Raw genomic sequence first — 13,125 nt, 5'->3', positions numbered from 1 at the left:
GCTTTCCAGCTTGTTGTGCAATTCTCCCAAGACCCTCAGGCCCCATTTACAAAGCAAGCAGCCTCTCCCAGCACAGTCACCGCTGTGCCTCAGGTCCCCTCCTGTGCTCCTCATTTCAGACGCCAGTTGGTTCAGAGACCGTTTCCCTGATGGCCCCCTGAGATCTGCCATCCATCCTGTGCCCATGTGAGGAGGGAAGCTAGATGCCCCCCAGGCAGCACTGTTCACCAGGCACTGCTCCTTTCTCTTGGTAACACCCCCAAGTTCCCAGCCCTCCCCATTCTCTGGAAAAGCCCTCTTTCCCATCTCTCTTCCCTTATTGTGTTTGCAGTGGTCATGCTTGAACAGAACCCCCAGAGAGGTTCCATTTCTGGGGCCGGCGCTGATCTGTTGGAAGCGGCGGCTGCTTGGAATACTACCTGGAGAAGAATCTTGGGCTGTGTCCGGGCCCGCGGACCGATGGGATCAGTCTGTCTAGGTGCTGGTGGGGCAGGTGGCCGCAGGCGTGTTTGAAGTAGATGAACTGTGCTCGCTTCGGCAGCACATATACTAAAATTGAAGTAGATGAACTGCTAAGGGAGAAGCCACTTTTTCTTTCCAGGTCAGGCCATGGTCAATTCCATGTCAATGGAATGCAAAACCTAGAGTCCTGATGTTACTGAATCAGGTCTGACTGCTTGATGCGCAAAAATCAATATTCCAGAGAGAGACAAAAGTTGGTGAAAAGGAAAACTGCCTTTAATCAGAATGCTGGCAATCTGGGGAAATGGACCCAGTGTCCCCAAAACCCACCTCCCAAAATTCTGCTCAGCCATGGAGTTTGTGAAGGGAAAAGGGGAAGTAATCTCAATCATTGACATAGGGAGTCAGAGTTGTCGCCATCCCTCCCTGTGTGCAGGCTTGTCGGCTCCTTGTGATTCTTCCGCAGGTGCTCTCTTGTTCACACAGTTTGTTCGTGAGATTGCTGAAAGAAAAGCTAGGGAAGAGATCTGGTCATCGGCTGATTACTTATTCTTCATTTCTAATTTGATCTATGGAAAGAACCAACAGATTAGACAAGGTGTGGTATGATCAAAAGATTTGAAAGGTGTGCTAGGGCCGGAGGTGAGTAGGGCATGAGGCGCCTGGTTTGAGGTTAGTGACAGGACAAAGGGGCCTCCTGCAGAGAGCTCTTTCCTGCCCAAAGCTGCTTACACGGACTGCCTTTGATGGGGTTCTTCCAGAAACAGACTAGGATTCAAGTACAAGTAGCTAACTGGGAGGTGATCCCAAGATGCTCTGGTAGGGGAGCAGAGGAGTGAGACAGGAAGGGGGGGGAAGCTGCTCGGGGCAGGGTACATTAAGGAGCATGTCACCATTGTGGACATCTGGGATTTATGAACATCTGTGGGAACGTCTGGGCTCTGGTCCTGCCAGGGACCTCCAGGAGATGGTATAGAATACATCTCAGACTTTTCCTACCCAAAGGCTGAGAAAACTGCAGAATCTATCTACCAACCCCCACTGATCGTTGGTCCAGGGCTGCTTCTGGGGCTGCATTAGTTCCCCAGCCCTACTGGCCAGTTCTGTGGGCTCACCAAGCACAGCCCTGGAGCCCGAGAAAGCCTGCAGGCAGAGGTCGCAGGCGCAAAGGACAAGCTAACGAGGTAAGAGCGGGGCCCTGACAATATCCGCTATGAGAATTATGGCAGGAAACTAGGATTGAGTGGTCTTCAAACAGCTGGCACGTGGTAAGAGCCAGATGCCTCTCTGCGGCACATCTATCTACTCTTTGGAGGACAGTGCTATATATAAGCATCTGTAACCCCACAAAAGCTGTGAAGGGAGGCTGTCTGGAAGTAGAGCAGTGTTTTTAAACGCACAGTCCAAGAAAGAGAAAGGCGATTTAAAAGGGACTTCTTCTCTTTTAAAGGATATAGAAGGAATCTAATTCAAGACCTCGGGCACCCTTCCCCTTATTCCACTTTATCTCCTTCCACAGGGCCTGGAACCTTGATGGGGACAAAGCTAATACCCTCTCTGTCTTTGGTGCCCCTGGCTCCGCACGCCCTCCCTTCTGCCAGCTCCCTGCTTGTGCAGATTGACTTCACCTCTTGCCCACATTCTCCTTGGACCTTCCCTCCTCTCCATCTCCTCTGGGTCCTCAGCCCACTCTCCAATCTGTGTCATCAAATCCAGTCCCCAGTCTGGTGAGGGGATAATAATCCATGGGATTTGTGCTGGTTCACTCCGAGGCCCAGAAGCTGTCAATGGCTCGCAGTTGCCTGGCACGTTGAGCACCAAGTCTCGAGCCTAGCCTTTGGGGCCCTGCCTGTCTGTGATCTGTGTGAACACTGCAGCCTGACCTCTCCTTCACTTGGCCGTCATCGAGTCCTCCCTGCACGCTGGCTCTCTGAGCTAAGGGACACATGGAGGATGAGGCTTCGTCTCACAGATGAGGTAAGCAAGTTTCAGAGAAGTTGAGTAACTTGCCCAGCTAGTAAGTGGCAGAGCGCGACACAGGCCCTCCAAAGCCAGTGCACTTTCCACTGTGCCAAGCTTCACCCTCCCTTCCTTTCCCCGGTCCCTTTCCACTCTCAGAACAATCCAAGTCCTCTTATCAGTTCCAGAAAGTGTGTATGGGAGAAGGACAGAAGTGGGTAGATGTTCTGGGGCTCACCTTTCACCTGGGCCTGATTCTCTTTGGTAGATGAATAAATGATGGGAGGTCCCTCTGAGACAGAGGCAGGTCTCCGTGGCCTGTGGGGGCCATTTTCACTAGCCTACTTGCACAGTAGCTATCTTTTTTTTTTTTAAAGACTCTTTGAGTGGAACTTTCCCCTCAAGCTGCTGGAGGAAGAAGAGCCCTGCTTCTCCTGTCCCCAGCTCCCTGCCCTTACGCAGACCCCAGGGACTCTATCAAATCCTTTAGAATAGACAGCAAATGCAGTCTCTGTGTGCTGTCCCATCTTTGCCCCCGTTCCTGCACTCCTGGCAGACGTTACTAGTTGATCATAGAACTTCTTCCCTATGAGCTGGGAACCATCCCCTCACTGCTCTTTACGGGGCTCAAAGAGAAGTTCTCACCTAGAAGGAATCTTGGATGTACTGATGAGAAAACCGTACATCCAAGATGTACTGATGAGAAAACTGTTGCCCAGAAAGGGAAAGTGACTGTTCTCAAAGTCACACAGCTGGCCAGTGACTGTCATCAGCGTTGGCCCTCCCCTCCTCTGCAGCCCCAGCCATGTGAAATGTCATCATTCTTGCTGGATCTGCTGGCTGAAATAACAAATTTCTCCCCTGGGATTGCACTTCTGGACCAGGAAGTCTGGCCAGCTGTTGAGCCACATTGTCATACGCTGAGAAATCCTTATCAAAGAGCCTTTGATTCCAGGCACTGTGGATTATGGACAGCTTACTTCCCTTCTTCCATCCTGTGACCTGAAGTGTAGTCTCTCTGACTCATGAGGATACTGACAAAGAGGTAAGGAATGAGAAGCCAGTCTCTTGTTAGCAAATGAGTGGTGTTTGGGGCTTCCTGAGAATTCCATTTGTCTAGGGCCATGGTTCTCAACAGGGGGCGATTTTGCCCATCTAGGGGGGGATGTGGCAGTGTCTGGAGACATTGTTGGTTGTCACAGCTTGGAGGGGTGATGAAGCCACTGGCATCAAGTGGGTATAAGCCAGGGATGCTGCTACACCCTGCAGTGCACAGGACAGCCCCCACCATAAAGAACTATCTGGCCCCAAATGTCAGTAGTGCTAAGACTGAGGAACCCTGGCCTAGGGCCCGGGGAATGACTAGTGAAATGACTGGCCCTCGCCCATGTAGGAGGTCCAGTCCCCTGCCTTTGCTCAGCCCGCCCCCTCAGCTGGAAGTCCTTGCTTCCCCCAACACAATTTATTCAAATCCTTCTCTGCATTCAAGGTCTCTCCCGATTCCCATCTATGGGAGGGAGCCTTTCCTGACTATTCCTAAACAGCCTTAACTGCTTCTCCTCTGAGCCTACAAGGTGCTTCTAGAACTTGTCTCAGTCAGTCTTGTACTAGTGATGGGTGCACTTCCCCATCTCCCACTGCATTTAATTCCTTGAGTGGTGCAAAGTCAAAAAGCTTCCATGCCCTTGGAATCAGGCACAGCTGTGTTCAGATTGTGCCTGTGATAATATGTGACCTCGGGTAGGTAACTTAGAGGACCTGCCTGAACTTCACTTTTCTGTCCATATAACCACAGAACACTTTTGGAACATGTCCTAAGTACCAGGTGCTGTTCTACATGCTCTACGTGTGTAAACTCATTCAATCCTCACAGCAGCCCTGTGAGTAAGTGCTATTATGACCAGTTCTGTTTCATGGATGAAGGAAACTGAAACACAGAGGTTACCTGACTACCAAGTTCACTGGCCGGGAAGTGGCTGCTCCAGGAGCCGCAGACAGGTGGTCCGGTCCCTCTGGTAACCACGGTGCCTTCTGCCTCCTTGACGGGTTGAGCCTCAGAGGGTGTGAGATCTAAGGGAGAAGGCCTGCGTGATGAGTGGTCCAAACTTGCCCAGTTTCTGCTCTGCTCTTCAGCCTAATACAGCACCAATATATCTTCCGGAATATTGTCGATATTATATGATACACTGCATCCTGTCACAGCCCTGCAATGTCTTTGTAAAATCGAGGCACAGGGAGGTTAAGTAAATTCCTCAAGAGCCCAACTGCAGAGCCTGGATTGGGTTTGTCTCCAAAGACCTGGCTCCTATCTGCACCCAAATTCTGTAATTGCTGGTGTAAGTGAAAATCTCCTCCTTTAGACTGTGAGCGATTTGAGGCGGGGGACCGGGACAGGTTAGGCACGACTTAGCTTCCCCAGCGCCTCTCCCACTTTGGGGCTGCACGTGGTAGGCATTCAATGAATGTTTGTTAGGTGAATAAACGGCTCAGAGCTTCTGGGGCAGAGGCCCGCTTGCACAGGCAGAAGGTGCTCAGATAGGATTCCAGAGCTTGTCTGTGGGGCAGCTGGGGGCTGAGAGCTTGGGCTGTGGGCCCAGGAACCTGGAGGAACAGGGCGCCTGTTTGAGCTCCCGGAGCTCCTGCCAGCCTCTCCCTACCACATCCCCATCAAGGCCTGCAGCAGCAAGAAAATTGTACGCTTGCATTACCCAGCGACCCAAGAAGTGCAATTAAGTTGAAAATTAGTTGGCATAATTAATTAGACGGGTAAATAGCTCCCTGTCAACACCAGTCAATCCATTCTGCATATAATCAGCTCAGTGCAGGCAGGCCAGAGCTCAAGCAGCTGCTGCTACTGCTGGCAGGCCAGGGCCTAGGGTGGGAGCAGAAATGGGACAGGGTGTCCAGCCAGGTACCCTAAACCCAACCCACCCCCAGGTCCTTCTACAACTGCTTTTCGTGGGAGCAGCCTCCTGGCAAGTCCATCTTCGGCACCCAGCAAAGCCACAGCTTAACTCCCAGGAAGCCACAGCTGCAAAGTCCCTTTGCTCCCTCAAGTTTCCTACTTTCGAGCTCCCGGTCCATTGCTCGAGGTTTCTGACATGCATAAAAACCACAAAGAGCTCCCTTTTCTTGGCTAATAAATTTGCAGATGCTTTTTAAAAAATTAAAGTATAACTTAGATGCAGTAAAATTTACCCTTGTTACTGTACAGCTTTATGAGTTTTGAGGAATGTGTACAGTTGTATAACTGTAACCGAGCAGGACCCTACAGGGTCTTCCTGGGACAGACCTCCCCATGTCCTCAGGCTGCCTCTTGTTTGTAGAAAAACTTCAGCTTCCTAGGCCTTCCCCAAGTTCCAAAGAATAAATTTAATCAGAGAAGTGATAAAAGGCAAAAGCAAAGGAAAACAGTCAAGCAAGACAAAATAATAATTTAGCCATTGTTTAATGGCTGAAGTCAAGGACATCTAACTCCTCCTCAAGGACTATAGAGAATATTCTGAGCCGTGTCCTTTGAGCCATTTAGCAGATACTGAAACCCCCATCAGGTGGAAGGGTTAACTGCATGCTGCCCACAAGCACATAGACCCCAGACCAGTTGGAACCAGAAGGTTGATGATGTTGACTCCTGATTACCTCACCACCAACCAATCAGAAAAATGTCCACGAGCTGACCACACACCCTGCAACCCCTCTCCCTCATCCTATCCTTATTTATTTATTTATTTTGCGGTATGCGGGCCTCTCACTGTTGTGGCCTCTCTTGTTGCGGAGCACAGGCTCCGGATGCGCAGGCCCAGAGGCCATGGCTCACGGGCCCAGCCACTCTGCGGCATGTGGGATCTTCCCAGACTGGGACACGAACCTGGGTCCCCTGCATCGGCAGGCGGACTCCCAACCACTGCGCCACCAAGGAAGCCCCCACGTCCTATCTTTAAAAACCTTTCCCTGAAACCCATTGGGGAGATCAGGTCTTATAAGCAAGCACTAGCTGCCTGGACTCCTTGCTTGGCGCCCTGCAATAAACGCTGCCCTTTCCTTCACCACAACCCAGTGTCATTGGATTGGCTTTACTGGGTGTGGGTGAGTGGACCCAAGTATGCTTCAGTAACATAACCACCAGCATGATTAAGATCTAGAATCCTTCCATCACCACACAAAAAAATCCCCATTCCCTTCTATAGTCAACTGCTTCCCCCACCCCCAGCCCCTGGCAACTACTGATCAGTTATCTCTCCCAAAAGTTTTACCTAGGGACTTCCCTGGTGGTCCAGTGGTTAAGACTCTGCCCTTCCACTGCAGGGGGCATGGGTTCAATCCCTGGTTGGGGAACTAAAGATCTCATGTGGTGTTGCCAAAAATAATTTTAAAAAATAATAATAAAATAGAGAAGTTTAAAAAACAAACAACAACAAAAACCTCAATATTAAAAAAAAAAAAGTTTTGCCTATTCCAGAATGTCCTATAAATGGAATCATATAGCGTGAGCCTTTTGAATCTGGTTTCTTTGTCTTAGCATAATGCACTTGGGATACATTCATATTGTGGTGTGTGTCCCTGCTTAGCTACTTTTTATGGCTGAGTCATGTTTCATTGCATGCATGTACCACGTTTTGTTTATCCCTTTCCCAGTTGAAGGACATTTGGTTGTTTCTAGTTTGGGGCATTTATGAATAAAGCCACTGTAAATGCTCATACAGAGGTTTTCGTATGAACATAAATCTTCATTTCACTTAGATAAATACCTAGGAACAAGATGGCTGGGTCTACGGTAGGTGTATAGATAACTTTGTAAGAAACTGACAAACTGTTTTCTAGGATCCTGTACCATTTTACGTGCCCACCATCCACATAGGAGGCTTCTGGCAGCCCCATATCTTTGTTACTGCACAGACGTTACAAAATGATGACATCCAGTGCTGGTGACAGCAGGGCCAGCTCCATAATTTACGTGGCCCAATTCAAAATGAAAATGTGAGGCCCCTTGTTTCAAACAAAAGGAAAAAGTGCCATTAATGGTATTAAAATAGAAAGTTTTTTCCTTTCTTCTGTAGTCTTTCTCTCATCTTCTCATGGTATTTTTTTAAATTTGCTATTTAATGTTTTAAGTAAAGAAAAACTAAAATGAAAAATTATTAGCATGAACTTTGCCATTTACCATTTATTTTTATATTGTGCAATGCCATTTTTTAAAAAGACATTTTTTCTTTCTTTATTTCTGGCCGCAGCTTGTAGGATCTTAGTTCCCTGACCAGGGATCAAACCCAGGCCCATGGCAGTGAAAGTGCTGATTCATAACCACTGGACCAGCAGAGAATTGCCATGTGCAAAGCCATTATAGATGCAAATATGAGAGCTTTTAACTTGTATGTAGAATCACTGAAATTACATAGTCTGTGTTTCATTTATACATGCATGTGTATTTTGTTCTTAGAAAGTAGAAATGCTGCAGGTGGCCAAATGATCAGAACCTGCCCAAGGTGGCCATTGGGCTGCCAGGTGAATCAGGGCTCTCCCTCCGAGCTGGGCTGGGAAACTCTTCCTCTGGTTTTGTTCTTCTGAAAATAACTCTATTGGCTTTTGCTTTTGTTTTGTGAATATTATGGGTTCATTATAAAAATTTGGGGAAAACAAGCAAAAATAAATAAAATGCATTAAAATGAAAGAAAAAACTCAAACATCTTCCATAGCCACACCATTAGACATTGTAATTTTTTAAATATAAATTTATTTATTTATTTATTTTTGGCTGCGTTGGGTCTTCGTTGCTGCATGCGTGGACTTTCTTTTGTTGCGGCGAGCGGGGGCTACTCTTTGTTGTGGTGCACGGGCTCCTCATTGCGGTGGCTTCTCTTGTTGCGGAGCACGGGCTCTAGGCGCACGGGCTTCAGTAGTTGTGGCACGTGGGCTCAGTAGTTGTGGTGCACGGGCTTAGTTGCTCCGCGGCATGTGGGATCTTCCCGGACCAGGGCTCGAACCCGTGACCCCTGCATTGGCAGGTGGATTCTTAGCCACTGCACTGTAATTTTTAACATTTTCTTGTGTGTTGTGGCAACAATGTAGATTAGATCCTGCAGAACCCACTGCAATCCCCTCTCATGTGCTTTCCCATGGCATCTGGGAAGCTCAAAACTCTTTTTCCCAGGCCTCCCAAAAGCAGAGCTCTGCGTGGAACCCAAGCTCTGACAGGCAGCAGTATCCTCACATGACTTGGAAGGTTTTTCTGTGGCAGCAGCTTAAGCAGACAGGAACACTGATGCTAGTCCAAGGCGTCAGAGGTGGAGAGCGGCGGCAGCAGGAAGGCTTCCACTGGAACAGTCCATGGTGGGGCTGGGCATCTTCCTGGCTGGGTTGTTTTCTGCAGCATCCAAGTGTGGTTCCCTAGGCCTCCTGGGAATTTTGTAGTGAACTAAGTCTCTGCAACAAACCCCTTTCTACTTAACCAGTTAGAGTGGATTCTGTTGTCTGCAATGAAGAACTCAACCTTTGGGTCTCAGCTTAACTTTTATTGTCTCCTTCATAGCACTTACCAAAATATGGAATTGCCTTGTTTATATATTTGTTTACCTACTTAGTGTCTTTTAATGAGGAGGAACCAGTTCTGTCTTGTTCACCACTTTGATCGCAGTGGCTATCCCACAGCAGCACTTGGTAGGTAATCTGTTGGGTGAAATAATTGGTCACCTTCCAGCACCCCTTACCCCAAGAGAGAGCAGAAACACTAGCCTCACCACTTCTGTGGACCAAGTGGGCTGTATTCCCTCTATGTGTACAACTGCTCCCCACTGCCACCAACGCTTGCTGATTGCCTCTTTTTGCAGAGAAATGCAATGTTGTAGAAGATTCCCACTTGCACCCCTCTTTGTTGCTAGTGACTTAAAAAGACTATAAGGATGAATCAGCTCACTGTGGCCAGCTCCCTGCTTCCCTTCAATGAGCAAAGCCCTGCTCTGTGGTGAGTATACGTGTCTGTGTGTGATAGCTGGGGACAGATTTCTGAATAGAATAAGACCCACAGACTCAGGAGGGCAAACATTATATCATTCATTCATTCCACAAACACGTACCAAGTGCCTCCTATGCATGTATGTGCAAGGTGCTGGAAGGGATCCAGACCTCCCAATAAATGCCCCTTTGTAATCAGACTTTCTCCTTTTGGCCATCAGGCTGTCACCTAAATTAGTTGAAGTCTCTAAGCTTTTAATTATGAGCCTGATAATGCAACTTTCCCATGGGGTTGTGCAATTTCAGGCACAAACCCTACGTTTGAAATGCAGGTGTAGGAATAGATGTTAGTGACATGATTTGAAAGGATTACTGTGCAAGCAGCCCAGCCCCTGGATGCCTGCCGACTTCAGGCTGGAGCCACGACACCCATGAGCTCTGTGATGAAGGTGGCCTCATGGCTCTGCATCCCAGCACTGCTTGGGGTGCCAGGACATATACCGTGACCTCTGCCATTGCCATTACACCTGCTGGAACTGTGGGCAAAACCACCGCCCTGTTCCAGGTCTGAACCTGGAAGGGGCAGGCCCAGTTCCTTGTGGCCCCAGGGCTGCTGGGACCACACCTACCACCACCTGTCTCACCTGTCAGAGGGGGTGGGGTGGGAGGGCGCTGAGAGGTGAGTGCTGTAACCCTTTCCTCTCCTCTGGCTAGGGGACCTCGCTGTATGTGGAGCATGGGAGATGGACCTGAATGTGTTTCTGGCCAGTTCATGGAAAGGCCTGCTTGGTTATTGAAATCAGAGCCTGCCCATCTTTGGAACTAGGAATGAGGTCTTTGATCAGGCTAAAATTTGGGGATCTAGAAATGAACCCACTGCAGCGTCTGCCCTCAAGGAAAGACAAGCAAATACAGTAGAATGTGAGAAGCCTTTTCTGTCATCATCAAATGCTCAAGGGCCCACCATGGGCTCTGCAGAGCCTATAGCATGACCCTCACTGTGGCCATGCCTACAGTCCAGTGGGAAAAATGGCAAATGAAAAGTCAGGACATTGATTCTGAGGTCCCGAAGGTTGGAGGCATTAGCTGGGGGAGGTGGGAGGGAATGGGTGCCCCAGGGGTGCAGGGGTTGGGTGTGTGCTGGGGGGGCACAAGAGTGGGAAGAGGTGAGCCCAGAGGTCAGACCCTGGTGGGAGGGTGCACGGCAAGAGGACTTGGGTCTTTATCTCATGGATGTGGGAGCTACAGAAGCTGTCATGCGGACAGAGAGGAGGCCAGACAAGCGTTTTCTGTGACGGCTGCCTCTGGCCTCAGTGTGGCAAGAACACAGCCCCTCAGGGAACATCCTGGCAGTCAGGGGCGAGGCCCTCTTCCTCCTGGGTGCTCTGTCAGCACGGCTCAGAGCAGTGACTCTCAGAAGCTTCCAGCAACAGGCTGACTCATGCGGTGGCAGCCGCTCGCCCAAAGACGGAGCTGGAAGGGCCATGGCCTGGCGCTGCCCGGGACAGATGGCAGAGACGTGCCAGCTGCTCCCTGCAGGGCGTTTCTGAGGAAAACCCCCTCCCGCCCCACGCGCGGCCTCCGCTGCCTCCCTGAACTTGCCCAACTGGCTGCGCCCTGGCTTCTGGCTTGTCACAGCCAGAATAACCAGATGGGACCTGTGGGACCGCGGCCAAGCCCTGCCACGTTATCGAGTCCTGGCTGGGAAGGGGTCAGGTCTGGGAAACCTCTGCCCCCTCTCAAAGCACCGTGGGAGAATCCACACCCCAAACTGGTCCCTTCTCTCCAGCCTCCTTCCTCCCCCAGTGAGCTTTCTCCTCACTTAGCCTCTTGACTCCCTCTATATTTTCAATTTTTATTTATTGACTTGTAAGCAGAGGGAACTGGAAAGGAGCTGAGAGTCACAGTGAGCCTGATTCTGAAGCCCACTCACCCCGACTTCCCTCCCACTGGACCAGATGGAGACCATGCCCCGTGGGGGAGGATCGAAGTACAGGCAGAGGTCAGGGGTGAAAAGAAGAGCTCTTAACAGCGGTAACTGCCCTAGCACAGGCAAATGCCCAGAACCTCTGGCCTTCACCCTCAGATAAATGGGAAATGCCTCATGTGCTCCCTGCGGGCTGAAACAGCAAACCCACCTGAATGCAGGACAGAACAGAGTTTTCAGCTGCCCACAAGCTCCTCACATGTCCATTGTTAAAGGTGTACAAGAATGTTCGCTACAGTCATTGTTACTAATTGGGAAGAATTCGATGTTCTAGAATCAGAAGACCTGGAGCAGCTCGGGCTGCGAGGACCAAGTACCACAGGCTGAGGGTGGAGGGGTCAGGGGTGGGGTGGGGCTTAAACCACGGTAATTTGTTCTTTCGCAGTTCTGAAGGCAGGAAGGCCGAGATCAAGGTGTTGGAAGGGTTGGTTTCTTCTAAGGCCTCCCTCCTTGGCTGGCAGACGGCCACCTTCCTTCTGAGTCTTCATCTGATCTTCCCCCGGGCAGGTCTGCATCCTAATCTCCTGTTCTCAGAAACAGTTTCACTGCGGTTACAAAGAACAAGGAAGATCTATATGTATTGACAGGGAAAGAGTTCCCAGCTTATTGTTAAGTGGAAAAAGTAAGTCACTGGACAATATGATACTGATATCAGTGGTTCCCTCTAGAGAGGTAACAGGATTGGGGTAAGGGTGGGGTGAGGGAGACATTTATATGTGTAAGTCTGTGCAGAGATTGGATTATTGTTCTCAATTCTTCACTCCCCTCCTTGCCCTGGCTTTGCAGCTTCTCCCCTGTGGGCTGGGTATATCTCCCTGGCCCGTGGATGTTGAACTTGGCCAGGTGACTTGGTTTGGCCAATAGAATTTGGATGGAGGTGCCCAGAGCAGAGGCCTTAAATGTGCTTGCTTGGTATAGTTTGGTCTCTCAGGCTTCTGTGACCCTCAGTGAGAAGAAGGCACCCCAGGAAATGGCTGACCATGAAGACCACAGTCTTTAAGACTGACCTTCCTGCTGCCAATGGAGACCATGAAGACATGACAAGAAGGGCTGAACCGAACCACAGCCTGGCGCTAGCCCAGCCGACAACACACCTGTGAGCAAGAAAAATACATGCTTACCTGGAGAACATTAATGCTGAATCAAGTAAGCCAGACACAAAAGGACGAATATCGTATGATCCCACATACATGAAATATCTAGAACAGGCAAATTCACAGACAGAAACTAGATTAGAAGCTACCAGGGGAGGAGAATGAGGGGAGAGAGGGGAAAGAAGGGCTATTACTTAATGGGCACAGAGTTTCTGCTTGGGGGGATGAAAAGGTTTTGAAAACAGATGTTATGATAGTTGCACAACATCACAAATGTACTTAATGCCACTGAATTGGACACTTAAGATGGTTAAAGTGGTAAATTTTGTGTTATGTATATCTCATACCACAATTTTAAAAAATAATAATGTAATATACCAAAAATACATTGAATTGTACACCTTACTTTTAAAAATATTTGTTTATTTACTTATTTTCCTTAGGCTGTGTCGGGTCTTAGTTGTGGCACACAGAGTCTTTGCTGAGGCATGCAGGATTCCCTCTAGTTGTGGTGCGGTGGCCTCGCAGCATGTGGGATCTGAGTTCCCTGACCAGGGATTGAACCCATGTCCCCTGAATTAAAAGGCAGATTCTTTACCACTGGACCACCAGGGAAGTGCCTGAACTATATACAGTTTAAACAAGTAAATTGTATGGCAGGAGAATTATATTTCA

The 13,125-nt window shown here is 49.2% G+C and overlaps 1 long non-coding RNA gene across 9 annotated transcripts in view; it reads left to right on the top strand.

Annotated features, from left to right (window-relative positions):
• The window catches only part of LOC112397156 (uncharacterized), a 19,458-nt gene extending 6,333 nt beyond the window's left edge, over nucleotides 1–13,125 (top strand). For 5 of the 9 annotated variants that reach the window (XR_003002743.1, XR_003002746.1, XR_003002742.1 and 2 more), the window contains 5 exons: nucleotides 120–2,439; nucleotides 3,377–3,466; nucleotides 9,246–9,379; nucleotides 11,864–12,502; nucleotides 12,894–13,125. This is a non-coding gene — a long non-coding RNA (uncharacterized LOC112397156). The remainder of the gene's footprint in view (nucleotides 1–119; nucleotides 2,440–3,376; nucleotides 3,467–9,245; nucleotides 9,380–11,863; nucleotides 12,503–12,893) is intronic. The other 4 variants (XR_003002744.1, XR_003002740.1, XR_003002741.1 and 1 more) reach the window with 4 other exon arrangements.

This window comes from Neophocaena asiaeorientalis, unplaced genomic scaffold, assembly GCF_003031525.2.
Source record: "Neophocaena asiaeorientalis asiaeorientalis breed wild unplaced genomic scaffold, Neophocaena_asiaeorientalis_V1.1 scaffold177, whole genome shotgun sequence".
NCBI lineage: Eukaryota > Metazoa > Chordata > Mammalia > Artiodactyla > Phocoenidae > Neophocaena > Neophocaena asiaeorientalis.
This window is presented reverse-complemented; position numbering and strand designations above follow the sequence as displayed.